Raw genomic sequence first — 15,228 nt, 5'->3', positions numbered from 1 at the left:
GGTATTAGATTGATGTTAGCTTCATAAAATGAGTTAGGTAGTGTTCCATTTTTTTCAATGTTTTGAAAGAGTTTGAGTAAGATTGGTGTCAGTTCTTTCTGGAAAGTTTGGTAGAATTCCCCTGTGAAGCCATCTGGCCCTGGGCATTTATTTGTGGGAAGATTTTTTTTTTTTTTTTTTTTTTTTTTTTAATAATAATTTTATTGAGATATATTCACATACCACGCAGTCATACAAAACAAATCGTACTTTCGATTGTTTACAGTACCATTACATAGTTGTACATTCATCACCTAAATCAATCCCTGACACCTTCATTAGAACACACACAAAAATAACAAGAATAATAATTAGAGTGAAAAAGAGCAATTGAAGTAAAAAAGAACACTGGGTACCTTTGTCTGTTTGTTTGCTTTCCCTACTTTTCTACACATCCATCCATAAACTAGACAAAGTGGAGTTTGGTCCTTATGGCATTCCCAATCCCACTGTCACCCCTCATAAGCTACATTTTTATACAACTGTCTTCGAGATTCATGGGTTCTGGGTTGTAGTTTAATAGTTTCAGGTATCCACCACCAGCTACCCCAATTCTTTAGAACCTAAAAAAGGTTGTCTAAAGTGTGCGTAAGAGTGCCCACCAGAGTGATCTCTCGGCTCGTTTTGGAATCTCTCTGCCACTGAAGCTTATTTCATTTCCTTTCACATCCCCCTTTTGGTCAAGAAGATGTTCTCCATCCCACGATGCCGGGTCTACATTCCTCCCCGGGAGTCATATTCCACGTTGCCAGGGAGATTCACTTCCCTGGGTGTCTGATCCCACGTAGGGGGGAGGGCAGTGATTTCACCTTTCAAATTGGCTTAGCCAGAGAGAGAGGGCCACATCTGAGCAACAAAGAGGCATTCAGGAGGAGACTCTTAGGCACAAATACAGGGAGGCCTAGCCTCTCCTTTGCAGCAACCGTCTTCCCAAGGGTAAAACTTATGGTAGAGGGCTCAACCCATCAAACCACCAGTCCCCTATGTCTGTGGTCATGTTAGCAACCATGAAGGTGGGGTAGGCAAATACCCCTGCATTCTCCACAGGCTCCTCAAGGGGGCACTACATCTTTTTTTTTTTTTTCCTTGTTTGTCTTTTTTTTTTTTTTTTTTTTTTTTTTTTTTTAACTTTCCCTTCTTTTTTAAATCAACTGTATGAAAAAAAAAAGTTAAAAAGAAAACAAACATACTATAAAAGAACATTTCAAAGAGACCATAACAAGGGAGTAAGAAAAAGACAACTAACCTAAGATAACTGCTTAACTTCCAACATGTTCCTACTTTACCCCAAGAAAGTTACATAATATAGCAACATTTCAGTGAACTTGTTCCTACTACATCCATCAGAAATTAACAGACCATAGTCATTTCTGGGCATCCCCAGAACGTTAAATAGCTTATCTGTTCTTCTTGGATTATTGTTCCCCCTTCCTTAATTGCTCTCTACTGCTAGTTCCCCTACATTCTACATTATAAACCATTTGTTTTACATTTTTCAAAGTTCACATTAGTGGTAGCATATAATATTTCTCTTTTTGTGCCTGGCTTATTTCGCTCAGCATTATGTCTTCAAGGTTCATCCATGTTGTCATATGTTTCACCAGATCGTTCCTTCTTACTGCCGCGTAGTATTCCATCGTGTGTATATACCACATTTTATTTATCCACTCATCTGTTGAAGGACATTTGGGTTGTTTCCATCTCTTGGCAATTGTGAATAATGCTGCTATGAACATTGGCGTGCAGATATCTGTTCGTGTCACTGCTTTCCGATCTTCCGGGTATATACCGAGAAGTGCAATCGCTGGATCGAATGGTAGCTCTATATCTAGTTTTCTAAGGAACTGCCAGACTGACTTCCAGAGTGGCTGAACCATTATACAGTCCCACCAACAATGAATAAGAGTTCCAATTTCTCCACATCCCCTCCAGCATTTGTAGTTTCCTGTTTGTTTAATGGCAGCCATTCTAACCGGTGTTAGATGGTATCTCATTGTGGTCTTAATTTGCATCTCTCTAATAGCTAGTGAAGCTGAACATTTTTTCATGTGTTTCTTGGCCATTTGTATTTCCTCTTCAGAGAACTGTCTTTCATATCTTTTGCCCATTTTATAATTGGGCTGTCTGTACTATTGTCATTGAGTTGTAGGATTTCTTTGTATATGCAAGATATCAGTCTTTTGTCAGATACATGGTTTCCAAAAATTTTTTCCCATTGAGTTGGCTGCCTCTTTACCTTTTTGAGAAATTCCTTTGAGGTGCAGAAACTTCTAAGCTTGAGGAGTTCCCATTTATCTATTTTCTCTTTTGTTGCTTGTGCTTTGGGTGTAAAGTCTAGGAAGTGGCCTCCTAATACAAGGTCTTGAAGATGTTTTCCTACATTATCTTCTAGGAGTTTTATGGTACTTTCTTTTATATTGAGATCTTTGGTCCATTTTGAGTTAATTTTTGTGTAGGGGGTGAGGTAGGGGTCCTCTTTCATTCTTTTGGATATGGATATCCAACTCTCCCAGCCCCATTTGTTGAAAAGACCATTATGGCTCAGTTCGGTGACTTTGGGGGCCTTATCAAAGATCAGTCGGCCATAGATCTGAGGGTCTATCTCTGAATTCTCAATTCGATTCCATTGATCTATATGTCTATCTTTGTGCCAGTACCATGCTGTTTTGGCAACTGTGGCTTTATAATAAGCTTCAAAATCAGGGAGTGTAAGTCCTCCCACTTCGTTTTTCTTTTTTAGAGTGTCTTTAGCAATTCGAGGCATCTTCCCTTTCCAAATAAATTTGATAACTAGCTTTTCCAAGTCTGCAAAGTAGGTTGTTGGAATTTTGATTGGGATTGCATTGAATCTGTAGATGAGTTTGGGTAGAATTGACATCTTAATGACATTTAGCCTTCCTATCCATGAACATGGAATATTTTTCCATCTTTTAAGGTCCCCTTCTATTTCTTTTAGTAGAGTTATGTAGTTTTCTTTGTATAGGTCTTTTACATCTTTGGTTAAGTTTATTCCTAGGTACTTGATTTTTTTAGTTGCTATTGAAAATGGTATCTTTTTCTTGAGTGTCTCTTCAGTTTGTTCATTTCTAGCATATAGAAACATTACTGACTTATGTGCATTAATCTTGTATCCTGCTACTTTGCTAAATTTGTTTATTAGCTCTAGTAGGTGTATCGTCGATTTCTCAGGGTTTTCTAGATATAAGATCATATCATCTGCAAACAATGACAGTTTTACTTCTTCTTTTCCAATTTGGATGCCTTTTATTTCTTTGTCTTGCCGGATTGCCCTGGCTAGCACTTCCAGCACAATGTTGAATAACAGTGGTGACAGCGGGCATCCTTGTCTTGTTCCTGATCTTAGAGGGAAGGCTTTCAGTCTCTCACCATTGAGTACTATGCTGGCTGTGGGTTTTTCATATATGCTCTTTATCATGTTGAGGAAGTTTCCTTCAATTCCTACCTTTTGAAGTGTTTTTATCAAAAAGGGATGTTGGATTTTGTCAAATGCTTTTTCAGCATCTATTGAGATGATCAATTGATTTTTCCCTTTCGAGTTTTTAATGTGTTGTAATACATTGATTGTTTTTCTTATGTTGAACCATCCTTGCATGCCTGGAATGAACCCCACTTGGTCATGGTGTATGATTTTTTTAATGTGTCTTTGGATTCGATTTGCAAGTATTTTGTTGAGGATTTTTGCATCTATATTCATTAGGGAGATTGGCCGGTAGTTTTCCTTTTTTGTAGCATCTTTGCCTGGTTTTGGTATTAGATTGATGTTAGCTTCATAAAATGAGTTAGGTAGTGTTCCATTTTTTTCAATGTTTTGAAAGAGTTTGAGTAAGATTGGTGTCAGTTCTTTCTGGAAAGTTTGGTAGAATTCCCCTGTGAAGCCATCTGGCCCTGGGCATTTATTTGTGGGAAGATTTTTGATGACTGATTGGATCTCTTTGCTTGTGATGGGTTGGTTGAGGTCTTCTATTTCTTCTCTGGTCAGTCTAGGTTGTTCATATGTTTCCAGGAAATTGTCCATTTCTTCTACATTATCCAGTTTGTTGCCATACAGTTGTTCATAATATCCTCTTATAATTTTTTTAATTTCTTCAGGATCTGCAGTTATGTCACCTTTTTCATTCATTATTTTGTTTATATGGGTCTTCTCTCTTTTTGATTTTGTCAGTCTAGCTAGGGGCTTGTCAATCTTGTTGATCTTCTCAAAGAACCAACTTTTGGTGATATTTATCCTCTCTATTGTTTTTTTGTTCTCTATGTCATTTATTTCTGCTTTAATCCTTGTTATTTCTTTTCTTGTACTTGGTTTAGGATTGGTTTGCTGTTCATTTTCTAGCTTCTTCAGTTGATCCATTAGTTCTTTGATTTTGGCTCTTTCTTCCTTTTTAATATATGCGTTTAGTGCTATAAATTTCCCCCTTAGCACTGCTTTTGCTGCATCCCATAGGTTTTGGTATGTTGTGTTCTCATTTTCATTCGTCTCTATATATTTAGCAATTTCTCTTGCTATTTCTTCTTTAACCCACTGATTGTTTAGGAGTGTGTTGTTTAACCTCCAGGTATTTGTGAATTTTCTAAGTCTCTGATGGTTATTGACTTCTAATTGTATTCCATTGTGGTCAGAGAATGTGCTTTGAATAATTTCAATCTTTTTAAATTTATTGAGGCTTGTTTTATGTCCCAGCATATGATCTATTCTGGAGAAAGTTCCGTGAGCACTAGAAAAGTATGTGTATCCTGGTGATTTGGGATGTAATGTCCTGTAGATGTCTGTTAAATCTAATTCATTTATCAGATTGTTTAGGTTTTCAGTTTCCTTATTGGTCTTCTGTCTGGTTGATCTATCTATAGGAGAGAGTGATGTGTTGAAGTCTCCCACAATTATTGTGGAAACATCAATTGCTTCCTTTAGTTTTGCCAGTGTTTCTCTCATGTATTTTGTGGCACCTTGATTGGGTGCATAGACATTTACGATTGTTATTTCTTGTTGCTGAATTGCCCCTTTTATTAGTATGTAGTGGCCTTCTTTGTCTCTCAAAACATCCCTGCATTTGAAGTCTATTTTATCTGAGATTAATATTGCTACACCTGCTTTCTTTTGGCTGTAGCTTGCATGAAATATTTTTTTCCATCCTTTCACTTTCAGTTTCTTTGTGTCCCTGTGTCTAAGATGAGTCTCTTGTATGCAACATATTGATGGTTCATTTTTTTTGATCCATTCTGCGAATCTATATCTTTTAATTGGGGAGTTTAATCCATTTGCATTCAACGTTAAAACCGTGAAGGCATTTCTTGAATCAGCCATCTTATCCTTTGGTTTATGTTTGCCATATTTTTCCCTCTCTCTATTAATATCCTTTATTGTACCCATACCGAATCTCTTTAGTACTGAACCTTTCTCCAAGTCTCTCTGTCCTGTCTTTGTTTCTCTGTCTGTAGGGCTCCCTTTAGTATCTCCAGTAGGGCAGGTCTCTTGTTAGCAAATTCTCTCAGCATTTCTTTGTCTGTGAAAAATTTAAGCTCTCCCTCAAATTTGAAGGAGAGCTTTGCTGGATAAAGTATTCTTGGCTGGAAATTCCTCTCACTCAGAATTTTAAATATATCGTGCCACTGCCTTCTTGCCTCCATGGTGGCTGCTGAGTAGTCACTACTTAGTCTTATGCTGTTTCCTTTGTATGTGGTGAATTGCTTTTCTCTTGCTGCTTTCAGAACTTGCTCCTTCTCTTCTATGTTTGACAGTGTGATCAGTATATGTCTCGGAGTGGGTTTATTTGGATTTATTCTATTTGGAGTTCGCTGAGCATTTATGATTTGTGTATTTATGTTGTTTAGAAGATTTGGGAAGTTTTCCCCAACAATTTCTTTGAATACTCTTCCTAGACCTTTACCCTTTTCTTCCCCTTCTGGGACACCAATGAGTCTTATATTCGGACGTTTCATATTATCTATCATATCCCTGAGGTCCATTTCGAGTTTTTCAATTTTTTTCCCCATTCTTTCTTTTATGCTTTCATTTTCCATTCTGTCATCTTCCAGGTCACTGATTCGTTGTTCAACTTCCTCTAGTCTTGTACTATGAGTGTCCAGAATCTTTTTAATTTGGTCAACAGTTTCTTTAATTTCCATAAGATCATCCATTTTTTTATTTAGTCTTGCAATATCTTCTTTATGCTCTTCTAGGGTCTTCTTGATTTCCTTTATCTCCCGTACTATGGTCTCATTGTTCATCTTTAGTTCTTTGAGTAGCTGCTCTAGGTGCTGTGTCTCTTCTGGTCTTTTGATTTGGGTGCTTGGGCTTGGGTTATCCATATCGTCTGGTTTTTTCATATGCTTTATAATTTTCTGTTGTTTTTGGCCTCGTGGCATTTGCTGAACTTGATAGGGTTCTTTTAGGATTTGTAGACCTATTGAAGTCCTTATCTCTAATTTATCAAATCTACAGCTTCGTGGAGTACACTTTCTCTAACTAACCAGCAGGTGGCGTCCACGAGCCACCTGTTCTCCACAAGCCAGTTCTCCCCTGCTTAGCCTTTTTGGTGAGTGGGGGAGTGAGTCTTGTGGGGCCCAATTGGTTTACCAAGCTTGCGTGTGTAGTTGGTGTTGCCTGCCCTGTATGTGGGGCGTGTTTCTGGGCAGTCGGGGAGGGGGGGTGGCCCTAACAATCAAATCTCCCTGATGATCCTAGAGTTTTAAAGCTGCTGCAATAGTCTAATCCTTCAGTTCAGTCCTGCCACAGTTTGTCTCTGCCACTGACCCACAAGTCTTTGGTATTGGCGTATGGCTCCTGAGACTTGCAAGTGGGCCCCTCTTCCAGGCTGTGCACCCCGGGTCCTCTGTTGAGGGATGACTGTGCTATGTCACAGGTGAGTGCCATCCCCCCAGGGCAGTTCTGGGCTGCTGGGCTGTGTAGGGAGGCTCCCAGTCTGCTCAGATGATGGCTGAATGGGGCTTTGTTAATTCACACTGCTCCACCTTCCCAGCTCTGGGACATTCAGCTGAGGTTGCAGGGAAGGCTAATGTCCACGCCCAGTTTTGTGGTGTGTGCCTGTTATTTGAAGCACTTCCGTCACACTGGGTTGTCTGGGGCAGCTCTGGGCTATGGGGCTGGTGATGGGCAGGAGTGTTTCCTGTCCACCAGGATGGTGGCTGTGAGCGGACACCCCCCTTTTCTTGGGAAGTTGTGTTGTTTATTGAATTTTCTCAGCCACTGGATTATTGCCTTTTGTCTCAGAGCTCTCTTAGTTCTGCTCTTGACTTGACGTGCCCAAATTGCAATTCTTTGAAGCTTTCTGTATTGAGCTTCTTAGAGTAATTGTTTTAGAAAAAGAAAAAAGGATTTAAAAAAAAAAAAAAAAAATGGCCCTCCTCAGAGATCTAATGGGTTATTGAAATGCTAATAGACAAAGCAACCAGGGCCATTAAGGAAAGGTCCACAGGGCAGAGAGATCAGCTTTTCTTCGGGATTTGCATATGCGCCTCAAGGCCTGAGCTCCGCCCTTCCCCTTTCTGTGTTCACCAGAACTCCAAAAATCCTCTGCTTTTATTTTGGAGTTTTTCGTGTTGTTTTTTTTCTATGCCTGTCTCCTCTCTGCTGGGCTGGCTGCTCTCAGAGTCTCTGGTGTCTGGTCTCAGTCTATCTATGGTTGGAGTTTGAATCAGTAGAATGAGTTTCCGATAAGAGCAGCCACTGCAGTTCTCCCTTCTCCTTCCCGGAGCTGACAGCCCCTCCTCCCCCGGGACTGAGCCTGGCAGGGAGGGGCGCGGGTCCCCTGGCCGCAAAAACTTACAGATTTCGCTGATCTCAGCAGTTCCACGTTTTCATGAGTGTTGCATGAAGTATGCCCAAAGACAGATTGCTCTGTGGTGTCCAGTCCACGCAGTTCCTGGCTTTTTACCTACTTTCCTGGAGGAGTAACTAAAACTTACAGCTCACCAGTCTGCCATCTTGCCCCGCCCCCCCCCAACTTTTAAAATCCTCTTTTATTACAGTATAATTATTGGCTGCCCTGAGAGTCATATTTTTTTCTGATTCTATGTTTTGGCACCTCTTACTCAATTTTTGCCATACCTAAAATGTGGCATTGCTAAATGAATGAAGTAATAGACCAAATCTAATATTTTATTTTTGTTACCATGATCAATATTTTTATGTATGAATAAAAATTGCTTTCGTATTCCATTTATATTGCATTTTAATTGTTTTTTTTTTTTTTTTTTTTTAATCCCATTTCACAAAGGAGACATCAGTCAGCCTCCCTTCTCTGTTTTCCTCCTGACTCCTTCCTCTGCTTAGGGAACTGATTGATTAGTTTGGTCTCAGCTCCCGTCAACTAGTTACTCTTTTGACCTTAATGCCTCCATTAGGCCTTTCATTTCTGGGACTGTAGCCCTTTCCACATGGCTCTTGGGAACTTTGTTCTTTGGTTCAGGAGGTACTAGGAGGACCTGGAGAGCAGCACCTACCTCAGGAGATTGGTGGGAAGCAGAGCAGAGAGGATGTATGGAGAGCACTCAACATGGCACCTGGCATGTGGTGAGCACTCAGTCACACCATCTGTCTCCTTCCCTCCCACCCTCTCTCAACCCGGGGCTTGCATGGGCTTCCTCTGCCAGAAGTCCAACATCCCCCTAGACAAGGTTGATCCTTCCCTTGTACTTTTTTCATGATACCATGCATTTTTCCATTGTAGCACCCATTGCTATGCAGTTACGCATTTTTATCTGGATTATTCTGTGGATGCCTGCCTTCTCTACCAGACTACACCATGCATGGGCTCTGATGAGCAACTCAGATCCACCTTCAATATTAAAGTCCGGGAGCACACCCTCAGCCTCCAGCCCACCGCCTGGCCCCAGGTGAAGAAAGTCGCCCCGCCCAAGGCCATGTGCCCCCCTCTACTCTGAACTCCAATGACCTGGACTTCTCACCTCGCCTGGGGAGAGCTCGAACAGGTTATCCATCTTCAGAATTCCTTGTAGGGTTGGCCAGGGCTTCTATTGGACTGTATCATGCTTTGACTTCTTCCTCTGCCCAATCTTGTTTACACTCTTTCCTTGCTCAGGTGTTAATCCCCAAAGCACTACCTAATTGAAGGAACTTTAGCATGCTCATCTCCATTTCTGAGTCTACTTCCAGGAGACCCCAACCTGCACCCTTATGCTCTCAATAAAGGGAGGAATTGTGTCGGTTTTTGCCAATTGTATATATTCTCAGTGCCAACTACAGCCCCTGGTAACAGTAGGATCTCAGTAAATATTTGCGGAATGAAAGAATAAATCAGTGGATAAATGGTGATAGTATTATTAATTTCCATTTATGTCCCTCCCCCTCTCCTTTCTTCAAAGGGAATATAACTTTTACACAGGAATTTCTTGGCTTTCCAGCCAGGGATCAATCTTCTTGGTCAGTCCCCTCTCCTTTCACTGTCCTCGTCCCTTTTTCTCCTCCCCCTCCCCTGCCTAAAATCCCAGCCTAGCAATGGCTCTCAGACCTAGCTGGGGAGGGAGGAGAAAGCCTGGGGAAAGCAGCTGAGAGATGGTGATGGGAAACAGCTAACTTAGTTTAGAGGCCAATTCAGTACTCCAGTTCTCTTTTCTATCAAAAGCCTGTGTGGGGCCCTGTGAAAAAAGGGGACTGCCAACGAACAAAGGAAATCAATATCTGAAGGCTCCACTAATTGCATGGCTGTCAGAAGTATTTTCTCATTTTGAATGAGAAGAAAGGCCCTTTTAAAACAAAAAAGCTCTTGTATAAATAGAAAAAAAAAAAAGAGAACTCACATTTTGGGTCCATGTGAAAAATGGCCTATTTGTTATTAACTTCTTATCCTCATGTAAAGTCTACTGCAGTCAATGCTTGATTTTCTGCAACTTTTTTTTTTTTCTCTCTTTCCTCCCTTCCTAGAAAAACCACCTACCAGATCAAGTTAGGAGCCTGGGTTCAAGACCTAGCTCTGCCACGTTAGTAGCTGTGTAATGTATCAGCCTCAGTTCCTTATCTGTAAAGTGGATATTTCCTAACCAACTTACAGAGCTCGGCTACCGGGAAGTTCAAATGAGACAAGAATGTGAACAAGCTTTGAAAATTTCCACAGACTCTAAGAAGAAATTTCCATTGTTGTCATTGTCAGTGTCCTTGTCACTCTTTAGTGAAACAGACCTCAAAAGTTAAAGCTGGTACCAAATAAAGAATAGAATGCGCTTCAAAGCCAAATATAAAAGCTTTTTAACATTCCTCATTTTGCATGATGTTTGTCAATGCTCCTGGTTAGCTGGCATGATTAAGAACCCACTGTCCTTGGGTTGGACTGAGAATGTTAAACTTCTATGTAAACCTGCTGTACTTGAGTTGATTCATTGGCTAATGGCAGACATGGGGAGCCATCTTGTTCTTTGGACCAGCCTTTTGAATTATCAGGTAGACATTATTTTTCACAGCTCAATTGGTACCTTCCTTTGTTTCTTCTCCAACCAGGGCTGCCTTGTTGTTCAGATGCATCTCAGCTTTTCCTCCAAACATCTCATGCTTTGAGGATTTATGACATTAGGAAAAATCGCCATCCTCAGGCCTGGGTATGCAGGGATCCATGATTTATTTTGTGTAGAGCAGATTTCTGTAGAAAATAGGGCTCTTTCTCCTTACTAGAGAAGACAGATGGATGAGGGCCCTTGAGCTGCCAGCAGAAGATCCGATGCTTCCCCTTTACTGTTGACCTATTGTTAAATCCCTGCAATATTCAGGGGCCACAGAGATCTTGCCCTGTTTTATAATCAGAAGTGAGAATGTGGGGATGAGGTGTGGCCAAGTTTTCAGCAGGGATTTATACATCACCTGTAAGCAATTTTGGAATAGGGAAGGGCTTTTAAAAAGTCTTTGCCCCAAAGTCCCCTTGAGGTACTGGGGAAAACTGTGGAAATATTAAACTTCCTCACCCGGGGAATTCCTGATATTCTTGCAAGCCTTAAGGACTCCCAATTGAATAAGCCAAGCACTCAATCTTGAGGCTTTCCCTTAAGAAACTTATTTCTGCAATGGTGAAGTTAGACCTGCTTATAATTATGCCTAAGATTCACCCCCAGAGAACCTCTTTTGTTGCTCAAATGTGGCCGCTCTCTTTAAGCCAACTCTGCAAATAAACTCACTACCGTTCCCTCTATGTGGGACATGACTCCCAGGTGTGTAAGTCTCCCTGGCAACGTGGGACATAACTCCCAGGGATGAACCTGGCCCTTGCATTGTGGAATTGAGAATGCCTTCTTGACAAAAAGGGGGAAAAGAAATAGAACAAAATAAAGTTTCAGCGGCTAAGAGATTTCAAATAGGGTCGAGGGGTCATTCTGGAGGTTATTCTTAGGCAAGTGATAGCCAGATAGTGCAAATTCCACAATATGTCAAGCCCCAACCAACAGTATTCCTGAAGACCCTAGTGAGTGCCCTGGACCCTAAGTCTCTATAAAAGTTTTTCTTAGTAAGTTTATTTTTTCAGAAACTTAAGGCCTCCAGATCGATCCCATGCCAGATAAGACCTGAAACCCAGAGGTACTGGTCTCTCCAAGAACATCAACTAGTTTCATTCCTCTACTCCACAAGGTCAGCACCTCTTTCCAGCACAAAGAAGTTAAAATGGTCATTGCCCAGATATCCCTGAAGATTGTGAGGAAGATCAAGTGAGAGGGAGGAGGTGTAACTGAGAAATTTGGATTCAACAAATGACTGTGACCACTGACTCATTATATAGATATTTATTTTTAGTGTCTAGTGTTTAGGAATAGCCAAAAGGAAATACCCGATGTTGACCTGTAATCCACTAGCCTGATCTTTGATAATGATTGTGTAATTATATAGCAAAAAAAAAAAAAAAAAAAAGTTGGTTTCCCATGTTTGTATGGCTGTACTCTTCTGGATGTGTTCTTCTGTTCCACTAATCTATATAACTATCTCTGATGATACTACACTGTCTTAGTTAACCTACCTCTACTGTAAGCTTACCCTTAAAATTGGGTAGAGTGCAATACTAGTGGTCAATAAGGGGGGTGGGTAAGGGGAATGGGATGTGAGGGGTTTTCTTGTTTCTTTTTATTTCTTTCTCTGCAGTAATGCAAATGTTCTAAAAATGATCATGGTGATGAATGCACAACTGTGTGATGATATGTGAACCACTGAATGTATACTTTGGATAGATTTTATGGTGTGTGAATATATCTCAATCAAATTATATTTAAAAATAAAAAGTCTTTGCCCCAGCTGCAGACATTTCCAGGAAGTGTGAGCTGTACAGTCTATATGAAGGAAGGCAAAGTATGAATAAGCAGACATATGCAACAAAATTACATAAGCCAGCAGAAAGATACTGTACATGGAGTCCTTCTCCTTCTACCAATAAGGATGGTATGATTATAGACTAGAAGACACCAATCCTGTCTATGTCTTTCTGCCCACACATAATGCTAGGGGATCCTTCATATATGTGCCATTGTGTTGCCTCCATGACAAAATCCTGGAATGGCATCCAAGATCCCTCATGATCATTCCCAGACTCACCTCTTGCCATTACCCTGTTTGAACTGCACACTGCAGCCACTCTGATTGAATTGCAGTGCCCCAAGCATGCCCCACCTAGCTAGGTTTGCAGATGCTCTCTCTTTTTCTTAGGAGGCTAAGTTCTCCTTCTCTTTCCAGGCTCTGTTCAGAAACTCCTTCTCAGGGCAGTCTTCCTAAATATTCCCCACCTCCCCATGCCCCAAATCCTGTGTCCTTTTGGGTTAGATGCCCCTCTTCTGACTGCCTTATCAAGCTGCCACAGCCCTTAACCTTCTGAATTGTTAATTAGCAGTTCCCTTGTCTGTGTCCCACTCATGACTGATGCTGACCATTCATTCCCAGAGCCTAGTTCAGGGCTTGGGGTATAGTAGGTGCATAATGATTGTTGGTTGAATTAATAAATGAATGATGGGTTCAGATTCTGACCCTCTCTCTCCATGGCGTCAACCTCTCTGGCTTGTTTCTCTGTAGGGTCACTGGACAGGGATCCTGAAGAGTGGATGGAGAAGGTCTGCATCTGTGGTGGGACTTGCTCATCCTAACTGGGGTACAGTTATGTGTCTACCAATCCTCACTGTAGTTGGGTTAAGGTATTATCCTCCAAGAGGTGAAAACACTACATAGTACTCACATGAGAAAATAGGTAGAATCATGGACTGTTAATGTATTAGGGATCTAACAGGTTATTGCGTCCATCCCTCACATATTACAGGTGAGGAACCAGGCCCAGAGAGACAGAGAGATTTGTTCAAACTCTCTTGATTAATTAATGGCAGAAGAGGACATCGTTTCCTTTTGCCTGTGTCAGTTACTTTGGGAAACCAACCCATCCTCACTCCAGAGTCCCAGGGTTTTGGGTGGTGCTGACCTCGCTCCCAAATCCAGGATGATGCTTGGCCAATCAGAGCATTAGAACATGCATTTCTGGGAGGTCAGTTAAAGCCAAGGAAACTTGATTTCAGGATATTAGAAAAGAGAAGTTCATATGTTCCATTGGCTTTGCTGAGGGGGATAGGATGCAAGTCTGGGTCTGTTGGTAGCCATTTTGTCGCCATAGGCAGAGAGCCTGAGAATGGAGTGAGCACTGTTAATGTATTAGGGATCTAACAGGAAAGCAGAGCCAGGAGACGGAGAGAATGAGTCTGTCCTGATGACATCATTGGAGATCCTGGATACAGCCATATCTGCTCCTTGCTCCCTGTAGGAACTCATAAATTACTTTTTTGTTGTTGTTTATTTGTGTTTTTGCTTACAGTAGTTTAAGCCGGGTTTCTGTCACTTTCAACTAACTAGCCTAACAAATACAACAGCAGAGCTAGAACCAGGCTTCTTAACTTCCAAATGCTGTGTTCTTTCCACTAAATCACCTTGGGCATCCCTCTGATTAACCCGATGCCACCCATTGTCACACAATAGAAAGCGGAAGTGGAAGGGAATGGGAGACAAGAGGGCTATGTTTTCATGGGTGGGATTTTTTTTTTTTTTTTTTTTTTTGCTTCCAATGAGGGGCTCCGGGGAACAGTGGGAGGCATGAGGTCACTGGGGTTAGGGTAGGGGGACAAAATCGGGGTGAACTAGGGCAGACACCAAAACTAAATTTTGCCTATTTCCCAGTTCTGACTCAGGCAGCCCAGTGAATAAGACTTTGAGGATAATAACTGGGGTGGGGGTTGGGGGGACAGAGGCATACATGTGACTCAAACCAGATTCAGCTGAACTATTCTAGATGAATGAAAATACCTTTTGTTCTAGACTAGAGAAAGCTGCTGGAGTGCAGACTGAAAAAGCAAGGACGACAAGTCCAGACGTCACCATTTTACCCTTAATATCTCATGAGTCACCTATGGCTTGGGAAACTATGCTGCACAACAGCTGCAGCCCTAATAAATAAACATTCTACCACTTGGTACTACTGATGCAGCTGGGCTGGACCTTTCCCACTGATGGGGATCCAGGCAAAGAATGATATCACTATGGTATGCTAATTAGATTGCCTCATGTGTCAGAGAAAATTTGGTTTCCAGTCTCTGAGATCAGGTCTCCATCACAACACCAGGAAACATGAATCAAAACTGAGGTCCTGTCCCTCGGGACAGCCTGGTGCAAAGCCCATACTGAACACACACCAGCATGAGATTTTTAGGAATCTGCTCCATCCCACTTTCCTTTTCTTCTCTGCATTCATATAAAGTTCAATAACAGGCAAAACTAATCCATGGTGTTAGCAGTCAGGATGAGGGTTACTTTTGTGATGGGGGTGACTGGGAGAGGGAACCAGAGAGACTCCTGGGGTGTAGGTAATGTTTGGTTCTTAAAAACCGTGTTCTGGCTACATGGAGATGTTCAGTTTGTGAAAATGTATGGAGCTCTGCACTTATGATTTGTGCACTTTTCAGCATGTATGGTTTATTTGAATAAAAATTACATCATGTTAAATGCTGTCATTGTGGGCAATCATTTGGCACCAATGAGGTCTTAAAAACAAAATTAAAGTGTGGCCGCTGTGATAATACTCTATTATAAAGTCACTGTATAGAAGATCCAGAAAATATTTATATTAACTTTAAAATTGAACATCAATCACCAAGATGAAAATATAAATTAAGAAATTTTAGTAGAATGCTCACAGTGCT

The 15,228-nt window shown here is 41.2% G+C and overlaps 1 long non-coding RNA gene across 1 annotated transcript in view; it reads left to right on the top strand.

The window, feature by feature from the left end:
• The window catches only part of LOC119542003, a 38,071-nt gene extending 24,501 nt beyond the window's left edge, over positions 1–13,570 (top strand). Inside the window, exons 2-4 of the long non-coding RNA XR_005218399.1 lie at positions 8,745–9,006; positions 9,959–10,471; positions 13,067–13,570. This is a non-coding gene — a long non-coding RNA (uncharacterized LOC119542003). The remainder of the gene's footprint in view (positions 1–8,744; positions 9,007–9,958; positions 10,472–13,066) is intronic.
• Positions 13,571–15,228: the final 1,658 nt, after the last annotated feature.

This window comes from Choloepus didactylus, chromosome 8 (assembly GCF_015220235.1).
Source record: "Choloepus didactylus isolate mChoDid1 chromosome 8, mChoDid1.pri, whole genome shotgun sequence".
NCBI classification, from domain to species: Eukaryota; Metazoa; Chordata; class Mammalia; order Pilosa; family Megalonychidae; genus Choloepus; species Choloepus didactylus.
Note: the sequence above shows the minus strand (reverse complement) of the source record. Positions and strands in the feature narration are given on the sequence as shown.